The 25,675-nt window shown below is 47.1% G+C and overlaps 4 non-coding genes across 4 annotated transcripts; 2 read left to right on the top strand and 2 right to left on the bottom strand.

The window, feature by feature from the left end:
- The first annotated feature begins 2,641 nt into the window (after positions 1 to 2,641).
- TRNAF-GAA (transfer RNA phenylalanine (anticodon GAA)) lies at positions 2,642 to 2,714 on the top strand. Its single transcript has one exon. It is a non-coding gene; the product is annotated as a tRNA-Phe (tRNA).
- Positions 2,715 to 3,346: 632 nt separating this feature from the next.
- On the top strand, positions 3,347 to 3,419 carry TRNAF-GAA (transfer RNA phenylalanine (anticodon GAA)). The gene has a single exon. It is a non-coding gene; the product is annotated as a tRNA-Phe (tRNA).
- A 12,295-nt stretch (positions 3,420 to 15,714) lies between these two features.
- TRNAF-GAA (transfer RNA phenylalanine (anticodon GAA)) lies at positions 15,715 to 15,787 on the bottom strand. The gene has a single exon. It is a non-coding gene; the product is annotated as a tRNA-Phe (tRNA).
- A 4,469-nt stretch (positions 15,788 to 20,256) lies between these two features.
- TRNAF-GAA (transfer RNA phenylalanine (anticodon GAA)) lies at positions 20,257 to 20,329 on the bottom strand. Its single transcript has one exon. It is a non-coding gene; the product is annotated as a tRNA-Phe (tRNA).
- Positions 20,330 to 25,675: the final 5,346 nt, after the last annotated feature.

Genomic DNA, 25,675 nt, shown 5'->3' with positions numbered 1-25,675 from the left:
TTCTCCAGGCTAAACATTCCAAATTTTCTCATTTTTTTTCCTCACAGCAGAGCTGCTCCATCCCTCTCATCATCTTGGCGCCTCCTCTGGACTCCTCCAACATCTCCATGTCCTTCCTGTGCTGGGACTCCAGTTCTGGATGCATAATTCCTGCTGGGATCCCTCCAGGCTGGAGCAGAGGGACAAAATCCCCTTCCTCACTTGCTGCCTGCAGTTCTTTGGACAAGCGGCTTTCCAGGTTGCATGGATGTAATTCCACAACCTTTAAAAGCTGCTTCTGCCTGATGGATGTTTGAGAAAGCACAGGCTGGAGTGGCAGGAAAGCTGGAAGAAATGGGAGGAGGGAAAGCGGGGACAGAGGGATGGCCTGTCATCTGTTTGTCATGGCCAGAGCCTGAGACACCCGCGTGGGAGCGGTGATTAAACACTTGGCTGGTGGCATGAAATGACACCTCCAGCACGGCTCTGCACAACGTGCCAGCGAGGTTTCACAGCCTGACACCACCCCGGTGCCTCCAGAAGCCAGAGCGGAAGGACAAGGAGGTGCCAGAGGAGATGTACAGAAGAACATCCAGCTCAATACCCAGCCTGCAACATTTTCCGTGAGTTAGTGCCTAAAAAGGCAAAAACAGCAGGGTGTTATATCAACAGATGCTCTCCTGATCTCCAGAGGTTTGTGGCTCAGGCCCTGCATGAACCAAAGTAGCAATTTCCATATTTTCATGCTCTTTGCAGAGTTTTTTTTCCTCCATAAATCTTCCCGGTCATCTTTTAAACATTTTTACAGTTTGAGGATCTATAATAGCAGGGATTTGCACAGATAACCAGACACTATGAGGAAATACTTTCTTTTTCTTTGTTCCAAGTTTGGAACTTGCTCTTTTCCAATGATAACCTTTAATTCCTGCATCAGAAGAATCAATAAGTCATCAACCCCTAATGATTCCTCTCTAGATCTTAAAATACCATTTCTTTGTGTAGATCCTCTAATATCCTTCCCTTTACTCTTTCTTTTCGTTGATTGGACAAACAAGGTTTACACAGCGATTCCTTCTGCAGAAGGCACTTTATTGAGGGTTTTTTTTTTCCACTTCCTTCATGGGGTGAAGGCACCAAAAAACACCTTGAAGAGTAATCAGGATGTGAATGACACAGGGGTTTTTTGTCAGGGGGAATGGTGCAGGGAAGAGAGGACAACAGGAGATATCCCAATATTTCACTCCTTCTTCCACTTCATCCTCTCCCCACAGAGCTCCAGCCCTGAGGTCTGAACTGAGCTGGAAAACCACCTTTAATTTCTTCCTCTTCAACAAGGAAAAGTCTGATCTTCCAACTTCTTCCATGTGACTTGTCAAACTGGCACCACAAGTCTGACTTCTGATGACTTTGCCCACAGACTTTCAGTTCTGGTGTTTCACCAGCTGAAAAACCCAAGTTCCCAGTGAGTCAGCTCCCCAAACTTCTAATTTAACTGCAATGTAGCACTTCCATCAAGGCTTGTTCTTTATCAGATCCTTCACTTCATCCTTTCCACCAACACCGCTGAGCATTTGCAAAGCGGCAGCGCAGCTCAGCTTTCCACAGGAATTCTGTGCCCAGCTGAAACTTCAATGTTTCCAGCAAGGCAGAGTGGGCTGTCAAATAGCACAGTTTCCATGTTGGGATCATTTCTTCCTGTCTGAGGAAAGCTGGTGGGAAGCCGCTTTCCTTGACAAGGAAAAAGCTGCTGAGGCAAAAGTGGGACAGCTGGAAAGGCAGAGCCAAATCCAAGTGAGACAGGCATCCACATCTTCCCTTTCCTAGGGAGAGCCTGCAGATGGATCCTTGTCATCCTCTAAGAGCCATCAGGACAGGGATGATGATGGCAGCTCTGTGCAGCGACAGATTAGTTCAGCCTCTGAGACAACTCTGGAGCCTCCAACTTCAGAGGATGTGTAGTGAATCCAAAGGAGGCAGTTGAGTTCCAAGGGCTGGAACCCCTCTGCCCTGGAGCCAGGCTGGGAGAGCAGGGAATGTCCAACCTGGAGAAAAGAAAGATCCAGGGAGAGCTCAGAGCCCCTTCCAGTGCCTGAAGGGGCTCCAGGAGAGCTGGAGAGGGACTTGGGACGAGGGATGGAGGGACAGGACACAGGGAATGGCTTAAAACTGACACAGGGTAGGGTTGGACTGAATATTAGGAAGAAATTCTTCCCTGTGAGGGTGGTGAGGCTTTGGCACCAGTTTCCCAGAGAAGCTGTGGCTGCCCCATCCCTGGAGACATCCAAGGCCAGGTTGGATAAGGATTGGAGCAACCTGGTCGAGCAGAATGTGTCCAGGCCCATGGCAGGATGTGGAACTGGTCCTTTCAAATCCTTTCTATCCCAAGCTATTCCGTGTTTCCATGAAGAACAACTTGTCTGGGTGCTACCACTGCAGATGTGGCTGTAAGAATAGTTCCAGTCTTGGGTATTTATCCACCACAGCCATTCTCATTTGAAGACTTTTGATAATTCTTGACCTTTTTGGGGTCTGCTAGTTGATGTTTGGGACAGGTGTTTATATATCAAAAAGAGTCAAGTGTCCACTGAGCCAGTTTGAGTGGTGAAAGTCTGAAATCTCATCGTATTCCAACAGGTTTTGGGAAAACCTGAGCCTGAGGAGAGCTGAAGTAGCTCAGCTGGGAGAGCGTTAGACTGAAGATCTAAAGGTCCCTGGTTCAATCCCGGGCTTCAGCAGAGTTTTCCTGCACTTTTGAGTGCCCAGGGCTGGGCTCTCCAGCACAGGAGAGACCTGGACATCCAGGACAGAGTCCAGCCAAGGGCCAGCAGCACTGGGAGGGACTGGAGGGGACAGGAGCATCTCTGCTGTGGGGAAAGGAGGAGAAACTGGGCCCAGTGGCCTTGAGAGAGTCTGGAGTTCCCCTTCTCAGACATATTCCCAAGTGACCTGGTATGGTGCTGGGCAAGGGGCTGTAGGTCCTGCTTGAGCAGGGCTTTGGAGCGGGGACCTCCATGAGGTCCCTTTGGACCTCAACCAGTCTGAGCCTGTGAAAGAGGGACAGGGTTTTACAATTCAAGTATTTCGGCAAAAATCGTGATAGAAAGGGATTTTTGTTCCTTCCACTGCCTGTTCCCAGTCCTGCGGCCTGCCCTGAGAAGAAGCAGAAAGGTTGACCCACCTTTGGTGTATGGCCAAGCAGGAAATCAAAACTGTGTTTAGGCAGTAGGAAAAACCCCTGAAAGTGACTTTTAGCACCAATCACAACTGACCTTGAAGCAACCTCTCTCCCTAAAATTTGTATTTTCCATGCTGAGGGGTTCCAGTGTGTTTACCTGTTGTTTATAGGGAAAAAAATCTTGATATCAGGGCTGAAGTAGCTCAGCTGGGAGAGCGTTAGACTGAAGATCTAAAGGTCCCTGGTTCAATCCCGGGCTTCAGCAGAGTTTTAGCAGTTGGAATCAATGATGCATCCCTGGAAGTGTCCAGGAAATCACTGGACATGGCACACAGCGCTCTTGCTTGGTGGACAAGGATGTGATGGCTCAAAGCTTGGATTCTGTCTTGGAAATCTTCCAAAATCTTAATGGTTCTGTGATTTTATCCTTGAGGGTCCTTCCAGCTCAGTGTACCCTATGAGTCTCTGATGAAGTTTTCTACTCTTTCCTGACTGTTTCCTATTTTTACCCTGGCCCTTGTCAAATGATGGTGTTCAATGTGCAGACACCCCACCAAACTGTGTAACTCAGCTTTGTATTTGCTCCTTTGTCCCTTTCAAATTCCTGTTCCATGGAACCCTTCAGACAAACACCAGAGACAGGACAGGAAATGCCAGCTGTCAAAAAAGCCCAGTGAGAAACAGCAAACCCTTGACCTTCTCAAGATCAACCCCAATACTCATCCAATCTCTTCTTCATAGCAGGAGAGGGACTCTTCTTTCCCCTTTTCCTTCTGGTGGTGCTCTAAAAGCTGCGGACATCAGGTTGTCTGATGTCCAGAAATTCCAGAAAATATTTGACTAGGATGTGTTTAAAATAATTTTTGTATGAACAAAAAACATCATCACCTTCTTAAGCCTTGAAGAGATATCAGGGGTCCTGCTGGGCAAATGCCTCTGCCAAGAGCCACCACTCAAATACAACACCACAAACACAACACCAAAAATGCAACACCACAAACACAACACCACAAATGCAGCAGCTGCTCACCCAGGCTGGACCTTTGCAGACCTGATGCCCTCCGGCAGGATCATCTGGCTCAGGGATGCACCAGCTGGAAATTAGCCTTTACTCCAGCCGTCTTTGCCTGGATCTAAATTAGGCAGGAGCCTCCTGGTCTCCAAATTGGATCAAAGTAGGTCAGAACTCCCTGCATGGTCCATGTGTGCGATTAAATAATATCAAATTTTGTGCTTGTCTGGGGCCTCGTTTTGTTATGAAAGCAGAGCTCAGGTGTTGTGAACATCCCAAATACTGCCCTCAGGTTTAAGAACAGCTCACACACCGTGGCTGCTTAAATGTGACAATCTGTGTGTCCCCAGACAATGCCCAGACACAGTTCCTGGCACTGAAGGAGCCAGTAACCACCCCAGGAAGTGGTTTGGACATAATAGGTCTGTTTTTGAAGGAATGCTGAGAGATGTGATTGCTCACATGGGAAGAGAAGGTTTGGAGATCTTAGAGCCCCCTCCAGTGCCTGAAGGGGCTCCAGGAGAGCTGGAGAAGGACTTGGGACAAGGGATGGAGGGACAGGACACGAGGAATGCTTCCCACTGCAGTGGGCAGGGTTAGATGGAATATCTGGAAGGAATTGTTCCATGTGGTGGTAGTGGTAAGACTCTGGCACCTATTTCCCAGAGAATCTTTGGCTGCCCCATCCCTGGAAATGTTTAGCCAAGCTGGATGAGCACCTTGAACAACATGATCTAGTGGAAGGTGTTGGTGGAAGTGGTTGGAACCACGGGATTTTAAGGTCCCTCCCTACCCAAACCATTCCATGAATCTGTGATTCTGCAACTTCTGCTGGGGCAGAGAGAGGAAGAGGTTTGAACCCTGCCGGGTGGGTTTATTCTCAACAAACAGGGCAGACCAGTTGCATTTCCTTTGGCCACTGCAACACCCGGTGCAGGGGGCCTGTTCCCCCTCCTCACCACGTCTCTGCTCTCAGCCAGCCCCAGGGCATGCCCAGTCAGAGCTGGCACCTTTGTGCCCATGGGAGGTGACAGTGACATCTGGGCTTGTTCACCTCGGGGGTAACTCCAGTGAAATCAGTCTCAAGCCTGACCCACAGCTGTGGGAAGGCAAAGGAAAGATCCCCACCCGTGTCAGCACTCAGGATTCGTGTTCCAAAAATCCCAGAGTCCACAACACAGCTCTGAGAGGAGATGAGAGAAGTTTTTTTCCCTCCTTCTTCTCCTGACAACTTTGACTCAAACCTCAGCGCCAGAAGTTGCCAGGTTTCCCTGGATTTGGCTCAGAGAAGGGTTAAAACCTGCCCGTGCTCCCGGGGATGCTGCGAGGGAAGGAGCGGGATGAATAACCGCGGTGGGCGGCAGGAGCGTGGGGGTGGCTGCCCTGCCAGCACCTTCTGCAGCCCCCTCGCACTCAGCTCCCTCCTCTCAGCCCCGCTCAGGCCCCTGCAGGGCCCCCACACCGATCAATCATGGCGCATCCCAAAATCCATCTTTCCCCAAGTACCTGCTCCAACCCGCCGCTCTCCCCCACTAACAGCTCTGCCCTTCAGCTCTGCTCCTCTGCTGTTTATTCTGGTGATTTCTGCCTCTTTCTCTTAATGCTTTCAGTCCTGGTTTGCTTCTCGCCATCCTCGTGAACTTCCCTCTCCACCTTTGCTCGGGCAGGGATCGATCTGCACGCAGGGATCGATCCTCACACGCCCGCCCTGACCTCACTGCATCTCTCTGCTGGTGAGATGAGAAGCCTGAATGGAAAGACCAGACAGATAAATACACTGGAAGCTCTCAGCAAGAGGCTAAAATCTTTTACTGCAAAAAGAAAGTAAAAAAAACCAAACAAACAAACAAAAAAAACCCGCCAAATAAACCCCGGGAAATTTGGATTTTGCTGATTGTTTTCGTGACAGTTTGCATTCCCACAGAGTGATTTTTCTTCTGCTTTCTTTTTCATTGAATCATAGAATGGTTTGGGTTGGATGGGACTGGAAATATCACATAATTCCAGCCTTCTGTCACAGTCAGGGGCACCTTCCCATCTACCAGGTTGCTCAGAGCTACTTTAATACACGGGTTAATTGCATGCCTGCTTTGTCCCTTGTTCTGCCAATGGCTGGCACAGGAAAAGGCAATTCCCTTATCTCTTGTCTCAATTTCAGAAAACTGGGCAAAGTTCTCCAGAATCCTTGGGAAATCTGGGATATGCCAGAGGGATCTCACCGTGGCAGAGGCAGCACATGCAGACAAGAAAAGACACTGCCAGCCCTGCAGATTAATTTTCTAAATTACATGGCAGCTACAAGATGAGGGAAAAGAGAGGATTATTATTTGCATGCCTTGGGAGCAATAATCCTGAGATTACTGCTGCAGGCACAAAGGCATTAAGGGAGCTCTCGGAGCTGTGCTGGGAACACGGGAGGGAACTCCCACTTTTGGGGAATGCAGCCCACCCCTGCTCGCATCAGGAGAGGGATCCAGCAGTGGGAGGCAGGAGCTGCCATCCAGACCCTCTGGCAGCAGGTTAGGCTCAGCTTTGCCCTCTCTCATCCCCTCTCAGCAGCTCAGGTTGGCCCCCAGTGTTTTGGAGGCTGAAGGCTGAGTCGAGGTCTGAGGCACCAAATATTCTGAATTACTCCAGAGGGATCCTGGGAATTGCCAGACTGGGAATGCTCCAGACCCTTCTCCCACTCTGTTCCCTTCCCTGGACACTCTCCAGCCCCTCAATGTCATTCTTGTCATGAGGAGCCCAGTAAAACCAAGGTTTTTGCTGCTGAGAAGTTTCACCCCAGGGAGCCTCAGGAAGAATTCCATGACCTAGGAGTTGACTCTGCACCATCCAGAGGGGAATCCAGCTTCTCCTAAGAGCTCGGTTTTTCCAAAATCTGAGCTTAGAGCTGTAAATCCATCCCTGCCTGCCTTTAGCAGTGGGAGTTGTCTGGATCTCTGGGAAAGCACAGGGTCTTAATTCAGCTGTGGAGATGATGTTGCAGGTGACTTACACAGAGCAAATGTGACCTGGAGCCTCTCTGCTCTGGAGCCCGGCTGGGAGAGCTGGGAATGTCCAGCCTGGAGAAGGGAAGGCTCCAGGGAGGCCTCAGAGCCCCTTCCAGTGCCTGAAGGGGCTCCAGGAGAGCTGGAGAGGGACTTGGGACAAGGGATGGAGGGACAGGACAAGGGGAATGGCTTTAAATTGCTAGAGAACCAGGCTGGATTGGAAATTGGGAAGGAATTCTTCCCTGTGAGGGTGGTGAGGCCCTGGCACAGGGTGCCCAGAGAAGCTGTGGGTGCTCCTGGATCCATGGAAGTGTCCAAGGCCAGGTTGGATGGGGTTTGAAGCAACCTGGGATACTGGAAGGTGTCCCTGCCCATGGTAGGGGGTTGGAACTGGATGATCTTTGAGGTCCCTTCCAACCCAAACCATTCCAGGATTCTATGATCTATTCTATGTGGACATCAGAAAGGTTCTTTCACTTGGGTCATCCAACAAAACCCCAGAAAAATTTGAGTTAGGATTTCTGTCACTGTCTAAACTCTGTCTTAAATGGGGTGTGGACATGTGCTGTGCAAAAAAACACCTCAAAATTAAAAAAAAAAAAAAAACAACAAAAAAACAACAAACAAAACAACAACAAAAAGCCCATAAAAGACAAACAGTCAAAGGCAGAAAATGTCCAGGACTTGCTCTGAATACAAGCATTAAAACTGGAAAATAAAAAATACTTTTTGGACCAGCTCAGTTCCTCACATTTACTGAAGTAAAGAGACAGTCACAATGCCTTTAAAGGGTCTTGGCTTTACCATGAGTGGCTGATTAATTAAATACAATTTAGGTCATTAATGGGGCTGTTAACTTTTGGGGTTTTGGGTTCTCCTTTCTCTTAGGTTTGAATAGCAAAACCTAATTTTATTTGTGACTGAAGGATGCAAGTAGAGGAAAAGAGAGAATGTAAAGCACTGCTCATTCCAAGGGGAAATAGGTTATTTAAATATGCAAATTGTGCTCAGAAAAACAGAGAGAAATAGGATTGTAGAGCTTCCTGCTGTCGCTTATTAGATATGGAGATTTTTTTATTCCCCTGCCCAGGGTGGGATTCAGGCTGGGACAGGAGTAAAAACTCTTCTGGCAGCTTCTGGGAGCATCCAGGAGGCGACAGCTTGGGGAGAGTTTGAAATTCCATGCAGAAAGGTGGGTGGATTTCAGTTTGGTTCCTAGCAAGTATCTACAGCACAGATAACATCCTTGGCAAAACTCAGCAAATTCGGGAAAGTATTTAATGGAAAAAAATATGAGGATCCAGTAGAGAAGTGATTTTAATAACTCTACAGCATGTAAGGCTTTAAACTATGCCTAGATCAGCTTTTTAACCTCCCTGACCTGTTCACATGGGTTGGAAACTTCTCTTTTGCTTTGGAAATTCAATTTTGCCTTCTAATCCCTCATTGCAGGCAATTGGAAATGTTCAGGAGAAAGTTTGACCTGCTGGATTGGTATTTTTTTTTTTTTTTCCATGGGGAAAATATACAGCAGATTTGGGTACACTTCAAATCCCAGACAAGCAGCAAAAGGATGACATTATGAATTAAAAGAAAGCAGGAGGAAACGAAAAAATGTCTTCATAATGAGCCATATCCCTGTTTGTGGTCAGAAGTTGCTGGGCAGGTGTCCCATCCCCCAGGAATTTCGGTGGAGTTGATTCCACGTTCCCATTTCTTCCACCCTGACACGGGGAAACTCCTCAAGTCGTTTCTCATCAGAGCCTCTGCCTCCGGTATTTTCATGCCAGCCTGGTTCCGTGGGTGATTCTCTGCTCCAGTTTTCAAGCAGAAGTTCTCACAAATTGATGGAGGAGGCTTTGGCACCTCCACAGGACGAGCAAGAAAAGGAGAATTTTAAGGAGGAGGAGGAGGAGAAGAAGTGAAACGGGCTTTGGAAAAACATAAAATCTGCATAGAAAACGGCAGCAGATTTTTGTTCCTTGGGCTGAGCTCCATCAGCTGCTGGTTTTGAAGTCACCCCTCTAAAGAAGGGTGGCCATGGGTGTGCTGAGGGAAGCTGGGTTTGCAGCCACCTGAAGCTTCCAAAAGCAGAGCTCAGATTTTCCCTCGGCTCCAGATTTGCCCCTCAAGCTCCCTACTCTTGCAGCCAATCCTTTAAATAAAAACCAAGAGCAGATGTATATAAAACCAGGTGTAGAAGCCTTGAAAAATCCACAGAGGGTACTTTTTTTTCTTTCAGCCCAAGGATTTTTAGTTCTTAAGGGCTCAGATCATCACCTCTAACTTTAAACTTGGAGCTGAAGTTTCTAAGTTGAGCTGCTTTTATCTTTTTCTTTTTTTCTTTTTCTTTTTGGTTTTTTTCCCCAGCCTCTCAATATAAACAGTAGATGTAAAACTTAGTACCTTTGTAATTTTAGTTCTTCTCTGGGAAAAAACTTGTTAGCTCAGGGTTTGGAGTGGTGGGGTCAGATTTCCCTAAAAAAATAGAATAACACCTCTCAGCTGGCTGATAATTTTGGGGTAAAGGTGAGGGACCTGCACACAACCTCAGCCCATGTTTATGGATGGCCTGTGGTCATCCAGCAAAACATCCAGGCCTTGGATAGCTTGGATATTTCACAAAATCACAGAATATTTTGAGTTGAAAAGGACTTACAAAGATCAAGTCCAAGATTTCAGTGAATGCCCTGTACAGGGATTGTTGTCTCAGGTCTCCTTAGTGTCTGCCTTGGAAGGGCCAATATAAAAAATTGAAATAATGTAGAAAATAGCAATAGTATAGAAAATCTTTTTTCTGACAGCTCTGTAAAGGTTCCTACTATGGAAACACAATGACACAAGATGCTGGAGCCTGGAGCTTGATGCAAAGACCTTTGTAAAAATTATTTTACAGAGGAGCAGAACTGACAGCAAGAGAAAATATGCCCAGAAATATGATTTGTCAGCTTGTGCACAGGTTGATGGAGAATCCAAGGGAGTAGAAGGGGTTCTGAGTGACCTGGTCAAGTGGAAGTTGCCCCTTTCCATGGGGTGTTGGAGCTGGATGATCTTTAAGGTGTTTTTTAACCCAAACTCTGATTCTGTGATTGTATGAATCAGGGGCCAGAGAGACCTTTGAGAACCTCAGCTCAGCTGAGGGAAGTGAGCCATGACTTCCCACATGGGTCAAACATCTTCTCTTGAGGAGATGCAATATATAAACTATTAAAAAAAAAAAAATTAGATAGGAGATGTCAGGAGAAGGATCCAAATCCCCACAAACACCTGCAAGTGTGCCTACAGCCATCTGCAGCACAGATAAATCTGTATCAATCCTCCGGCAGCGCTGAGGAATTTGTCCCATTCCAGGGCTGGCAGCTGTCAAGATAAATTGTTAAAAGTCGGTCTCACACACTGCAGCAAATTAAACAGTGTTTGAAAATGTGAGAGAAAGACTTCCTGAGGAATATGCAAGAAATTCATTAATCCAAATGAGCCAAACTTTCTGGACTGAATTGTTAGAGATGTTAGGACACCTCTTTGAACCCTTTGTCCCCCTCACCACCTGCCTAGCTTTCATGCACCCAGATCAGGTTCAGAGGGCTCCACAGAACACAGCCATGGCATTTCACAGGATCCTCCTCTCTCACCTCCTCCTGGTTTTCCCTTCCAGGTGAACTTTTCCCTCCCGGCTCCCCCTGGCAGGTGGGCGGGAGGCACAGACGGAGCTCGGCAGGGCTCTGGAATGTGTTACGAGTTATTCCCACTCCTTGTTTGAAGGGTTCTGCTGTCACTCCCAGGAGACAACAGATCCTTCCCATGTCCATCCTCCCTGGAATTTTATTGCTGATAGGATAAGAACAGTTGGGACAGGCTGAAAAATGAAATTACTGATCTTTTTCCCACTCTGACATGGCTTTTTATGAAACCGGATACTTTGAATCATGGAATTATTTAGGTTGGAAAAGACCTCTAGGATCACTGAGTCCAACCATCGAAGCAGCACTGCCAAGGTCACCACTAAACCATGTCCCAAAGTGCCACATCCTCACGGCTTCTAAATACCTTCAAGGATGGGGACTCCACCACCATCCTGAGCTGCCTGTGCCAGCACTTGACAACCCTTACAGGTAAATTTTTCCTAATATCCAACCTAATTCTTCTCCTGATGCAACTTGAGGCTGTTATCCCTTATCCCATTCCTCCTTACTTAGGAGAAGGCACCAATCCCCACCTGTCTCCATCCTCCCATCACAGGGAGTCGTGGAGATCTTCCTTTTCTCCAGGCTGAGCCTCCCCCGTTCCCTTCCCTGGGCACTCCCCAGCCCCTCAATGCCTTTCTTATCATGAGGGACCCAGAACTGAACCCAGGATTTGAGGTGCTGAGTACAGGGGGATTGTAGAAAACACAGAAACTTCCAGAGATACTGAAGGGTTTGATTTTGCAACCTTGGAAGAAACTTGGGTTGATGTAAAAATAAAAGTACATAGATATTAGGCAGAAAAATTATAAACTTCTGTTTCTATAGCTGTAAGAAAGAATATGTCTCAAGCAAGAAACTGTCTTGAGTAAGATAATGAAGGGTTTTACATAAATGTAGTCGGATAGAGTAAGTTTAGATGTTATAATAAAAGCATATGTGTGTATGTGGAATAGTAACCCACTGGATAAAAGTACCTGCAGTGCAGCAAAATTAACTAAAGGCAATAGGTTAGAAAAACAAAATAAACTTTGTGGCAACTTCCTATTGGATTAGAATGTTATATATTTCCTTGTAACAAAGAAACTTGTGATTGCTTTGTACTATGGCCGACTTCTTGGTCCTTTAAAGTCTCACAGCCTTTGAGGCTGATGTTTATCTGAGTAATAAATTGTTTTTAGCCCCACAGTACTTCCATCCCTTCTATGAGGTATGGATAATAGAGGATGATCACTGCCCTGGCCACACTATTCCTGATATAATGATTTAATAATTATTTAACTTTGTGACGATGAAACTTTCCAGTTTCATTTCCCGTTTATAACTGTGATTTGAGGTAATGGGGGTCTCCATGTGAATACAGGAATTGGAACAAAGAGGGCTTTCAATCAATCAAAATTGCTGGAGATTGATTTAGGAATAACTTTTTCTTTTCCCTGCTTCTGTGTGATAGCCACTTCTCTTGCCAAAATGTGCAAGTGTCCACAACCAGGAGCAGAACCCACAAAGAAAAAGTTATCAAAATTATCAAGAAAGTGTTTTAACACTTTTCAACAAAATCCTCACAACCAGGATTATTGATTTAATACCCAGGGTTATTAAACATGATAGTGCCAAGGTAGCAGATGTCTGAACACCTCTTGTTTTGGCAGCTGGGAGAACCAAAATAAAGATTGAACCATAGCTTCCCATATCAGAGTTCAGGGCTTCAGCCTCAAAATCAAAGGGTAAAAGAATTTCAAAAGTAGGTTAAACCCCTGAATTTTGTGGCTCAGTTTTTCACTAAAAAAAAAAAAAAAGAAAAAAAAAAAAAAGGAAATAAACTGAACACTTAAAAGTTAATAGTGGGATGAGAATGGGGAAGAGAAGGATTTGATTCATCACACCTTCTTCATCCACTTTATTATGTCTAATGAGACCTGAGCATCCTCAGAGGGAGCAGCCACAGTGCCAACAGAGAGTTGTGAAGCAAAACGAACAATAGGGATGGGAGGGTGGTTCCCAGAAACCCATGGCAAAACCCTTTTCCTAGAAGTCCCTACAAGCCTCTTCTGGCATCTGTTGCTGTTTTTGGAGGACAGGAAAGAGCTCATTGAGAGCTGCCCTATATTGACTGGTGCGAGCCTCGGCATTTTCACTTCCTTAACCCATTTAAAACTCTTCCTTACATTGCTGGCCTCTGGCTCAACCACAAATTCCTCATCCTTGCAACCTCCAGATCCACATCATCAACACTCAACCTGGCTAAGCTCTGCCATGATAGGCAAACCATTCCAAGTTTTTCTCATCTCCAGTAGCCTCTCCCTTTCCAGATGAATCCCAAACTCTTTCCTGGCCATTCAAAAAGTTCTGTATCAAAGGTGACCCAGGATTCTGAATCATCTGATTTCCCACACAATTTCCTTGTTATTTACCTCATCTTGCAGTGTTCTGAGATGATCTGTTCTCTCCTTTCTAATCACTCCCTCCTCCCCATTTCCGCCCCACTTGGAGGTGAATCCACCTGAAAGTCTCAGGAGTTTCTCAGGAACAGCCTGCCAAGCACAGCTCTGTGACGCCGATGCTGGCATTGTCAGGGCTGTGTTTTCCTGGATAACATGATTGTTCCTAATTCTTGCAAATAAAAGGAATTAGAGAAGCAGAGGACTTGAGAGGTGTATGAGTAATCCAGCATCATCTCCGGGGACACGTGCTGGGATAACACAACAAAACAAGCCGGGAACACAGAGTATTTTCACCTGCAAGCTGACTCTTCCCATTCTTCAGGAAGGGAAGGTAAGGGAACTGTCAGTGCTGCAGAGAGGGAAACTGAGGCACAGGGATAGGCAGAGATTCAGCTGGTTTGGTGGAGAGCCTAAGGCAAGGCTCTTCATTATCTGTTTGGGTTGCAGCTGCCTGAATTATGCATTAAAACTCAATTTATTTGCATAAGAGGAAGACAAGACTGTGAACACCATCTGGGGAAGCCACGTGAGGAGCACCTGAGGGCTCTTGGTTTGTTCAGCTGCAGAAGAGGAGAATGAGGGGAGACCCCATCACAGTCCAAAACTACATCCTGAGAGGAAGAGGAGGGGTGGACACTGATCTCTGCCCTGCGGTGACCAGTGACAGGACTCCAGGGAACGGCCTGAAGCTGTGTCAGGGGAGGTTTAGGTTGGATTTCAGGACGAGGTTCTTCCCCCAGAGGGTGTTTGGGTACTGGAACAGCTCCCCAGGGCAGTGGTCACAGAACCAGCCTGACAGAGCTCAGGGGTTGCTTGGACGACACTCTTGGGCACAAGGTGGGATAGTTGGGGTGTCCTGTGCAGTGCCAGGAGTTGAACTTGATGATCCTTGGGGGTCTGTTCCAAGTCAGGTTATTCCATGGATCTGTGATTCTGTGGTTCTGTGACTCTGACCCAGAGCAGTCACGTGCTCCAGTGCAATTTGGACCCATCCATGATTATCCCCAACTTGGCTCTTCCTCACCTCACCACTCCCACCCTCATCAACACCCAACACCCCAGTGAAGCCTCTCCCATTTCTGGCAGCCCCATAACCAAGTGTTGTCTTTACCTCTTCTTTGGGCTGCCCTGGAGCCTGATTTGGGGCCGTCTGACCAAGGACAAGCACCAAAATCATCCCACCACCCAAGGACGCTCTCACAGCACAGCGCACGGAGCTGGGATCCGTTCCACCCGCCGACTTCCCCACCTCTGAAGTCTGCAGCTCAGCAAGGGGAAGGAACATTCCATAGAAGGGAAGCAATCTCTGCCAGGCGCTGCAGAAATGGGACACAGATGGTGCCTGGAACGAGAGCAGAAGTTTATTTGGGGGCTCTGGGTGTGACGCCGCGCTGCAGATCCTGCAGCAGATGACAAGCACCGGGATTTCAGAGCGGGTGAGGAGTTCAGTTTGAAGGAGTCTCTTTATGCTATTACAGCTATTCGTTTGACTCAAAAAAAAAGGAAAAAAAAAAAAAAAAGAGGAGAACTTTACCTTGATAATATTTTAAGGGTAGGAGTGTTTAAATTAGCTTTTATTCATTTGTAGGTCGGGTTCTTCTGACACCCTAATCTTGGTCCCAGCTCTTTGTTGGCTGGTTGGTCAGCCAGGATGATTGTGCAGATTGGCCAGGTGGACACTGCTGATGGAAAAACCTGAGGATGACATTGGCCTGGCCTTTCCCTGCCCTACACATAAAATTTGTCTTTGTCCTCTACTTGCTGAAGAGTTGGAGGAGATTTCTGGATATCGTCTAATGCAACTCTCTGCTACAGCACGGTCAACCAGAGCCAGTCCAAAGGGCCACAGTTAGGTGACATTTTAAAATTTTTCAGAATGGAAACTCCACAACCTTTCAGGGCAACCAATCCTTCTCATCCTCTCCTCATAAGAAAGAGGCTCCAGTCCTTTGCTTATGTTCGACTGGGCCTGTTCAGCCTCAAGAAGAGACAACTGAGAGGGGAGCTCATCCCTGTGTGTCCCTGTCTGCAGGGAGGGCTCCGAGCAGGGCCCAGGCTCTGCTCTGGGGGACCCAGCAATGGCACCAGAGGAACAGGCAGGAACTGATCCCAGGAAATTCCACCTGGACATGAGGCAGAACTTCTTCCTTGGACAGTGAGCAAGCCTTGAACAGAGATCAGAGAGGGCGTGGAGTCTCTCTCACTGGAGATATTCCAGAACCCTCTGGACACAATCCATGTGCTCTGGGATGACCCTGCTTGAGCAGGGAGGTTGGTCCAGATGACTCCACTCTTGCCCCTTCCAGTCTGACCCCTTCTGTGATTCTTTGATCACCTTCCTGGCCCTTGGATGGATCTCTCCTGCATGTCCAGGTCTCTCCTGTTCTGGAGAGCGCAGCCCTGGGCACACAAAAGTGCAGGAAAACTCTGCTGAAGCCCGGGATTGAACCAGGGACCTTTAGATCTTCAGTCTAACGCTCTCCCAGCTGAGCTACTTCAGCTCTGCTCAAGCTCAGTTTTTCCCAAAATCTGTTGAAATACAATGGCCTTTCAGCCTTTCAGGCAGCTTTTGGTTGACTTTATCTTGGGAACCAAATAATTGTTTCAGGGAACAGGTTAGAGACAGACTGAGATCAAAAGTAATGACTCAAGACACATGGAAGTGTTCAAGGCCAGGTTGGATGGTGCTGGGAGAAACCTGGGACAGTGGAAAGTGTCCCTGCCCATGCCAGGGGATTGGAAAGAGATGATCTTTAAGGTCCTTCCCAGCCTGAAACATTCTGGCATTCTGTGATAAAACACGGCTAAATCTGGAATTAAACAGCAGCCCTGATCTGGGAACCAGCCAGGAGCAGTAGCACTGAACAGAATTTCCTGACACCTTTTCACAGAGCCCACGGAAGGATCTGAAACTATCCATGGAGCCTGGCTAATCTTTTCACATCAATCTGTCTCTCTCCACCTAAGGAACGGGAGCCAGGCATCTTCATGCAGTGATATGGGCGATGTTTGCCCAGCCCACCAACTTATCCTGCAAATTATTCGCTCCCAGGACAATCTCCCATCTTTCACCAGCTTCAAATTCACATCTTCCCAAAATACATATGTGGAACGCGCAGCAAGTTTTCCATGTCTGTTAAAAATCTGGTAGCGAAAGGTGTCAGAAATATATTTAATCTGGGTTTGAATGTTCAGCTTGACAGCAGTTGATACTTCCTCACTGAGATTTATTAGATAACAGTTCCTGATATCTCAGGCTCCCAAACTAGGATACAGAATCTCTTGAAATATCCAGACATCAGGATCATTCCCCAAGTGGGTTTTTTTCTCCAAAAACACTTCCAGCACTGGATCCCAATGGTGATCCCACCCATGGTCACTGAGGAACTGGTCATGAGTGGCTGAGGGTCTCAGCATCTTTGTGCTTGACAGGCAGAGAATTTTCAGACAGCTGAGCAGTGCTGCAGCATTTCTGCTTCTTGACTTACAAATTGTCTCCTCTATGTCCAGATCCAGTTTTTGAAAGCTCTGTGGGGCCAAAAATAAAAGGTGCACATAACAAATCCGGGAAGATTTGTTACAAAGACCACAGCCAACAGGCAACATAACCCCAAAAGCAATTCCAAAAACCAATTCCATTTTGTGTCTGGTAGAGCTGCTGATATGAGAGGGATCTACAGTGTTGCCCAGGAATTAATTAGAGCCACGGGATGGTAATTAGGCCTCAGTCCTGAAGTGGGAATGAGCCATCCTTGTCTCTCCTGTTGTGTGTCTCTCATCTAGACCAGGACCTCAGGATCCATAAGAAGAAGGAAGCTGCGCATTGGCACCAGAAAGTTTTTCCTATTGTCCATGAAAGAGGATGAAGAAAAAATCTTGCACTGCGTCCTCTGCAAGATCATCCCCAAACCAAGGCTGTGTGTTCAGAGCAGGTTATTTTTACCTGCAGAAGGTTTTTAAAGGAGCAATTTCTTGAGCTCAGTGACTGTGGATCTTACAAGTACATCTTGGATCAGAATTTAGGAACAGAACACTCTTCCTGGTATTTTTTTTCCCACACTTGGATGCTGAAGGGAAGTGAGAATTGCACAGATGATTTCTTAGCTGATTATTTTGAAGTGTATCCTAAGTGTTTACTCACATGTAAAGCTTTGCTTTGAAGGGTTTTTAATGTCTGGAGTGTGGACTTGCTCCAGGCTTAATTTTTCTTCAAAGATTCTGTCTTTGAAAGCAAATCAAAACAGACCAATGCCTATTTTAAAACATAAGAGCCTCTAATTTTGTGAAATAGTTCTGTTTTGTTCTTCCCTGAGGAGCTGTGAGCTGTTTGGCATTACCAGCAGTGATGATTTCCAAATTTATGGAAGGCCAGGTGGGCACATCTATGTGACAGGGAGCAAAGACCACAAGAGAAGATCTGGCATGGCATTTTTTCTGTAAAACACAGCAATCTTGAAAAGGTTCCTGGGGTGGGATTCATCTCACCTGCTTCTCTGAGGCCAAAAGGCAAATCTTTACCATTTACCCAATCATAGAATTTTTGGGGGTTTTGAAAGGACCTTCAGGATCATTTAATTCATGCCAAGAGCAGCCAGGTTTTGTCTCTCTGTGGGGTTTTCCAGAATCTGTATTAAAGATAGGCTGGATCCTATCAGAAGTTTTTCTCCAAATTAATTGCATCAAATAACCCACAGCACTTTTAGCTCTTCACAAATCTGATCCATTTTCAGCTGTTTCTGAATTTTTGGGAGGGAGAGATCAATGCATTTGGATCTAGGTGTATCTGGCCGGATGGAGCCAGAGCAGATGAAAGCCTTCCCAAGGCCAGTGGTGCCACCTAATGGGAAAATTCCCAGGGAATCCACGTCTCGGAAGTTCAGTCCTTAAGTGGAGTGTTGCTAGGTGACGTAGAAATGGAAATGAGGAGCTCTGACGTCAGTCCCTCTTTTCTGCTGCCTTTACGACCATTCCTCCGTCAATCCACTCCCTTTTCCCAAGCAGGAGATTGCCCTGGGAAATTTGTTCTATTTCCTGTTTAAATCCAGTCTCAGCAACCCCTGGAGCTCCTGAAGCGTTTTTGTCCTTCTTGGCGCTCAGTCTGTCTGAGGAGAGGAAACGATCCCAGATTTTGGGATTATGGAGAGCCAAGCAGGAAAGGAGATGGAATGAGGAGCTGCCACCAGGACTCTGGGGGTTTTCTTAGTTGCAGATTTTCCAAATGAGGGGCGAGACAAGTTCTGTCTGCATTGCAACACCCGCGCTCAGATCCGTCTGGATCCACGCTGTGGCTCTGCAAAAGAAGGGATAATATCTCAAATATCTCAAAAGTTCCCACCTGGCAACCCCCTGCAGCCACTCCAAATCATGGATAACCATGGGAATGGGTAGGGATGAGCTGCCAAGCCTCTCCTGGTCTCCAGGGGTTGTCGTATTCCCTGACTGTGTTGTCTGCCCAGCACTCGGCTCTATTTTTCCATGACAGTATCACTCACCACCGCATCCCTGCCACCTTTATTTTTCAGAGTTGTGTTACAGGGGTTAGAGCAGGTTTTTCTCAGGTCTCAGCTCTACCCTTGATGAGTCACGAGTTTTAATCTGTCTCAGCCAGGTTTTCTCTTTTTCCTTTTCTCTGAAGTTCAAAAGTTATTTCCAACACTCTTTCATTTTTTTTTTTTTGCAATAAAGATGTTTGCAAGTGCTCATAAGAAGAATATTATGTAATGTGATGCCAAAGCATTGTTTCTGCTGTTCTGGGGAGGGGGCAACAGTGAAGGGAGAGGAGTGTCCAGCCCCTCTTTCAGTGCCTCACTGACACAAAATATCACCACTGGAGGCAAGAAGGGAGCTCACAGATCCCCTGTGAAATTCCATGGCTGGAGAAGGGATTAACATTTAGGGCAAAGGTGAGAAATCTGTAATTAAGCTGACTCAAATAATTAATTCTAGCAAGGAGCTGAGCTCTGCTGGTAGTGATGACTCTGCAGCTGTGGCTGGTGCTGCTCAAAGCCTGGAATGCTGCCTGGCAGAGGTGGTCAGGCCCCATGATTGGCCTCGAAGGGTCATAAAATCATGGAATGGTTTGGGTTGGGAGGGGTCTTCAAGATCATTGAGTTCCAGCACCCCCACCATGGGCAGGGACACATTCCACTATCCCAGGGTGCTCCCAGCTCTGTCCAACCTGGCCTTGGACACTTCCAGGGATCCAGGGCAGCACAGCTGCTCTGGGCAACCTTTACCAAGGCCTCCCCACCTTTACAGGGAAGGATTTATTCCTAATATCCCATCTAATGCTGCCCTCTGTCAATTTGGAGCCATTCCCTCTTGTCCTGACACTCCAGGACCCTTTCCAAAGTTCCTCTCCACCTCTCTTGGAGCCCCTTTAGGCACTGGAAGTGGTTTTGAGGCCTCCCTGGAGCCTTTTCTTCTTCAGGCTGAGCAAACCAAGCCTTTCCTCATAAGAAAGGAGCTCGATCTCTCCGTGGTTTCCTCTGGCTCACTCCAGACTAAGCAGCCCCCACATCCTTGACTCAATATTACCACCAATTTACAGGGCAGTCCATGCCACAGGACTGGGAACAGGCAGTGGAAGGAACAAAAATCCCTTTCTATCACGATTTTTGCCGAAATACTTGAATTGTAAAACCCTGTCCCTCTTTCACAGGCTCAGACTGGCTGAGGTCCAAAGGGACCTCATGGAGGTCCCTGCTCCAAAGCCCTGCTCAAGCAGGACCTACAGCCCCTTGCCCAGCACCATACCAGGTCACTTGGGAATATGTCTGAGAAGGGGAACTCCAGACTCTCTCAAGGCCACTGGGCCCAGTTTCTCCTCCTTTCCCCACAGCAGAGATGCTCCTGTCCCCTCCAGTCCCTCCCAGTGCTGCTGGCCCTTGGCTGGACTCTGTCCTGCATGTCCAGGTCTCTCCTGTGCTGGAGAGCCCAGCCCTGGGCACACAAAAGTGCAGGAAAACTCTGCTGAAGCCCGGGATTGAACCAGGGACCTTTAGATCTTCAGTCTAACGCTCTCCCAGCTGAGCTACTTCAGCTCTCCTCAGGCTCAGATTTTCCCAAAACCTGTTGGAATACGATGAGATTTCAGACTTTCACCACTCAAAGCAGTTTGCCCAACATTCATCCAAGAAAAATCAAGGAATGGTTTGGGTTGGAAGGAGCCTTTAAGATCACCTCATTTCACTCCTCCACTGTCCCAGGTTGATCCAAACTCCATCCAAACCTGTCCTTGGACACTTCCAGGGATGGGGTAGCTGCAGCTTCTCTGGGAAATCCATTCCGGTGTTGGAATGGTGTGACTGACCACACAACAAAGCAATAAAGAACAAATGTCAGGAAAACCCAGGCCAGGAGCAGCCTCTCCCCACAAATAAGAGTTTTCCCTGTTGGACCATCAGCTGGAAAGCTGACTTGGAAAAGAGACTTGGAAACCTTTCAGTTCTCTTGGACTATTATGTCATTCATTGCACCAAAATGTGCAATTGTTTAACTACACTTAAATCACTCTAAACTACATAAATTGTTTCCAATGATCCCTCTTCTTTCCAAATGCTGGTACTTTTTTATTTCAGAACACTGCCATCCTGCTATCTTCTATATAATTATGTAACATTTGCAGTTCATTGCTGCCTCTCCAATAAGTGCTCCCCAGTATGCATCCAGTAACACCTCATTTTCCCTCTTTTAAATTGTCTTAAAAAGAAATCCATTTAGAAATGATTGGGGAGTAAATTTGTGCTTAAATGTAAATGTAAAAAATAAGAGAAATTTTGCCATCTAAATGTTCTAAATGTTATTTTTTAGCAACTTGACTTATAATCAAAGTCCCCAAAACTGCAGAAAAAAAGGAATATGTTGTTTTGTTGTGCCACTGCTTGGGAATCCAGCTCCATTTCTTGAGCATTCCCAGGCTTTCCTTGTTCCAGGGATTTCAGAGGGAACCTGGAGAGGGTCCTCATCCAAAGCACTCCAAAATCCGTGTGTACAGTGAGGATAAATCTGGGAATGTAGGCAATGGATACCTTCCAAGAAGTGACACTCTCTGGTTTCCCTCAGCTCAGAAGGAAAGCAGAGAAACCACAAAGTTTCCCAAAGTTTGCACCAGGATCCTGCAAGGCTCCAGAACATGTGGAGATGAAGGAAAAATCTGGAGCATCTTTAGCTCCCTCCAGAGCAACCTCCTGCAGCTGAAGGTCATCAGTTCACTCACGTGCTTCATTCCAATGCAAGAAGCATCAAATGTGGAATGGTTGGGGTTGGAAAGGACCTCAAAGATCATCTCATTCCCACCCCCTGCCATGGGCAGGGACATCTCCCACTACTCCAGGTTGCTCCAAGTTCTGTCCAACCTGAGGGATGAGGCAGCCACAGCTTCTCTGGGCACCCTGTGCCATGGCTTCCCAACCCTCACAGTCAAGAATTTCTTCCTAATATCCAATCCAAACCTACTCTCAGTTTGAAGCCGTGTCCTGTCCATCCATGCTCTAGCAAATAATCCCTCTCCATGTTCCTTGTCAGCTTCTTCAGGTACTGGAAGGCCACAATTAAGTCACCCCAAGGCTTTTTTTCCAGGCCAAACAATCACAATTCCCTCAGCCTTCCCTCACAGCAGAGCTGCTCCATCCCTCTGACCTCCTTGGTGCCTCCTCTGGACTCGCTCCAACATCTCCATGTCCTTCCTGTGCTGAAGGCAGCACTCAAGAATCCCTCCTGCCCTTAGATGTGGCTGCTTCAAGAGTGGGATCCAAAGCTTTATGCAGCCTTACATCTGGGTGAATGATTCAGCTTCATTATTTGTCCATAAAAAAAACAGGAAATCTCTAACAAGGAGGAAAAACCTGGGTGTGAGAGATGGAAAAGAATTATGGCACATGGCAATGAAGTGTGTGGAGGTTCTGCGTTTTCATGGATATCACAGCTCTGATCCAATCCTGGTGTGCAGCTCTGTCTCAGCCCTGGGAATTGCTTTTCCAGCCTTGGGGAACCCCTCCAGGTACTCACCCCTTTCAAACTAGGGTGTGTGCTGCAGCTTCCCATGATTTCTCCTCAAAAATTCCACTATTGCACATGGCCAAGCCCCAGCTGTGGATTTGGCAGCTCCAGCCACGCACAATCAGTTTTCCTGGGTAGACAGACATTCCCTGCCAAGATCTGAGACTGCCAGCTGGAGGTGCTCCATAGGACCTGTCGGGAAAGGGGAAGCATGAGCTTCCAAATCTGCTTGGAAGTCAGGTAGGTCACACCAGGCTGTTGGGAGGTCTCCATTTAGGATCCAGGTCTGAAAATCTCTTCTGGCTAAGACAACCTACTCCTTTAAAAAGTGTGCTGCTGAAGACAAGTGAGGATATAAATAGGATCTCACTCTTGGAGTTAGACAAGAGATGAGGTTCAAGTCCTCAGCCTGTCTGAGAAGAACTTTCAGAACCTCACCAGGTATCCTGGAGACCCTACTGTGGCCTTCCAGTACCTAAAAGGGGATACAGGAAAGCTGGAAAGGGACTTTATGCAATGGCAAAGAGTGACAGGGCAAGGGGGGATGGCTTTAAGATGAGAGAGTGTAGATTTAGGTGGGATATTATGAAGAAATTCTTCCCTGTGAGGGTGGTGAGGCCCTGGCACAGGCTGATGCTGTGTCTGCCCCGTGCCTGGAAGTGTTCAAGGCCAAGTTGGACAGGGCTTGGAGCAACCCGAGATAGTGGAAGGTGTCCCTGCCCATGTCAGGAGAGTTAAAACAGGTTGATTTTTAAGGCCCCTTCCAAGCAAAACCATTTTATGCCATTCCCAGAGAACAGAGAACAGCATCAAGCCCTGCAAACAACCCAAGCCTTGTGGGGCAAAACCCCTGAGTGGATCCATCTCCATTTTGACATCTGAAATATGGGAATAATTGGACTTTTCTTTGACTCGGGGTTAGAAGGGCACTGCTTTGAGTCCCGGAACATCCACAAGCCATAAACAAGATAATGGCATCAATAACCCAGCCCCAAGCCATGCAATTGATTCTCCACAGATAATGCATCCAGAGGGAAATGGATCCAAGTGACACCGAGTTTGATGGGAAGATTGACAGCTCTGAGGCATAGAAATATTGACCTAAAGGGACTTTTGGTAGCTTGTCTGGGTCCTGACTTTTGGTAGCTTATCTGGGTCCTGTGAGGTAGGGATGACATTGGATCAAACATCCAGCCAGGATTTGGAGGCAGGAAAGGCTCATTTTCCACCTTCCCCACATATTTCTCAAGTTAACAGGTGCCAATAAACCCTCTGAACAGTCTGGATGTAAAGCAATAGTGATATCCCCTCCGTGACCAAAACAAAATTTTCCTTCCCCTTCTCCCCTTTTCCATTTTCCAGCTTGTCCTACAGGCACCAAACTTTCACCCTTCATTGGGAGAGGAGGAAAAAAACAAACAACAAAAAAAAAAAAGTTCCAGCCACAAAATGCTGCACTCTGGCTTTCAAACCCGCTGTCCCCCAGGTGGGAAATGACAGCCAGCAGAGCCGGTGCACAGAAAATAGCAGAGCGACTCCCACTCTCCAAAGGCAGCCCAGGGATGAGTCAGAACTAACTAAAAGCATCTCTCTCCCCGTGGGGCCGGGGCTCTGCCTGGCCCACCTGCCTTCCCCCGCTGAGGAGGGGGCTGATGCAGCCCCCCGGGCACTGCCTGTGAGTCAGGAGACCCAGAAATGTCCCCAGGGAGGGAGGCAAAGCCACCTGCGAGCTCCTGCTCATCTGACATTTCAAGGGGGTTTTATCCCAGCGTGGCGTTAGAGGGGTGAAGCCTCCATCAGTCTTCTCGTCAGCTCTGGGAAGTCTGTGGTGCCGAATCTTTTTTTGGGGATGGCTGAAAATCGGAGCTGCCTGAGGTTTTCGGGAGGGTGGTCAGACTTCCTGCCACATCACAGCTTTTCCTGGTGAAAAAATTCCTTCAGGATCAATGAACAGCCCCAGAGCTGCGTGAGGGGGATTCCAGGGATTTAGCCACAGACTTGTGTCCCTGAGGACAATTATGTAAATGGGCATAATTAAATCTGTGAATAATCTTTGTGTCTCACAATTGCTGCCTGGATTATTTTATGGCTTCTTTAATCCTCTGTCTCTGGCTGAGAGCTGCCCCCATTGAAATGTCCTAGAGCTGGTGGAAAAGGGTGGGTTTTGTATGTCTTATTTCTTATTTTCTGGCTGTCAAAGCCTCATCCCTTCCCTAAAAAATGGAAAATGCTTGAACTGAGGGTTTCCACTTAAAGGAAGACAAATCTAACTACAAGGTTATGAAGCAAAGGGCTTCTTTTTTATTTAATATATAGGAAATTGAAGGGGAAAAAAATGTTTGGCCCTCAGTGAGTTTTTAAATTATTTCAGCACCAAACCCTATATTTCTGTTAGTAAAGGAATTTAATTTAGTTGGATGATAATGGAACAGTTTAGTTTGGAAGGGACCTGGAATATCATCCCATCCCAACTCCTCTGCCATGGCAGAGACACTTTCCACCATCCCAGGTTGCTCCAAGCTCCATCCAGCCTGGCCTGGAGCCCTGCCAGGGATGGGGCAGCCGCAGCTTCCCTGGGAATTCCATACCAAGGCCTCACCACCCCCATAGGGAGGAATTTCTTCTTAATATCTAATCTAATCTAGCCTCCTTTAGCATTTCTTTGCCCCAAGTTAAGGGTGAAGATCTGTGATAATCCAAATAAGGCTTCTCCTGATGTTTAACAAGGTAGAGGGAAGATAAACCAACCTCTAAAAACTCCCAACAGCTGACAAACTGTGCATTTATTAGGCCTTAGATTTATTCCAAACATATAACTATGCTCATCAAGCAACAGCCAGAGGGAAAAGGGGAAAAAATGGGAAAAAAAAAGATGTTGTTGGAAAGTTTTGAAGACAACAAACTCTGTGTTTGCTGAGTCTTCCCCCATCTGCTGCATTTCACTCTGTTCTCACAGCCTTGAGTAACAGACCCCAACTAATTGCACAGTTTTGCCTGCAAATCCACAGCCTGGTTATTTTTAACCACACTTTTTTTTCTCTTCTCCAGAATCTCTCCAGGATGCAGAAAGGCCATAATTTTCCCACCTTCCTAATGCAAGCAGCAGTGGGTGGCAGGGGGTTGTTGTGTCCATTAGGACAGGACAGGGAATGTGGACAGCAGCTGTTGGCATCTCCCAGGGGTGGTGAAGCCTAAGAGTGAAACCTGAATATTTTTGGGGGGTTCCAGGCCACACCCTCACCAAGGTAGTGTTTTTGGAGCTGACCCACCACACGTAGGGAGGATCTTGTGGATTCTGGGATATTGTCCTTTCCTCCTGGGTCATGTGGGCAGTGAGAGTCCATCCTCGCCCTTCACTTGGTTCCAGCAACGCAAAAATAACAGCAAAG

Source organism: Lonchura striata, chromosome 1 (genome assembly GCF_046129695.1).
Source record: "Lonchura striata isolate bLonStr1 chromosome 1, bLonStr1.mat, whole genome shotgun sequence".
In the NCBI taxonomy this organism is placed as follows: domain Eukaryota; kingdom Metazoa; phylum Chordata; class Aves; order Passeriformes; family Estrildidae; genus Lonchura; species Lonchura striata.
Note: the sequence above shows the minus strand (reverse complement) of the source record. Positions and strands in the feature narration are given on the sequence as shown.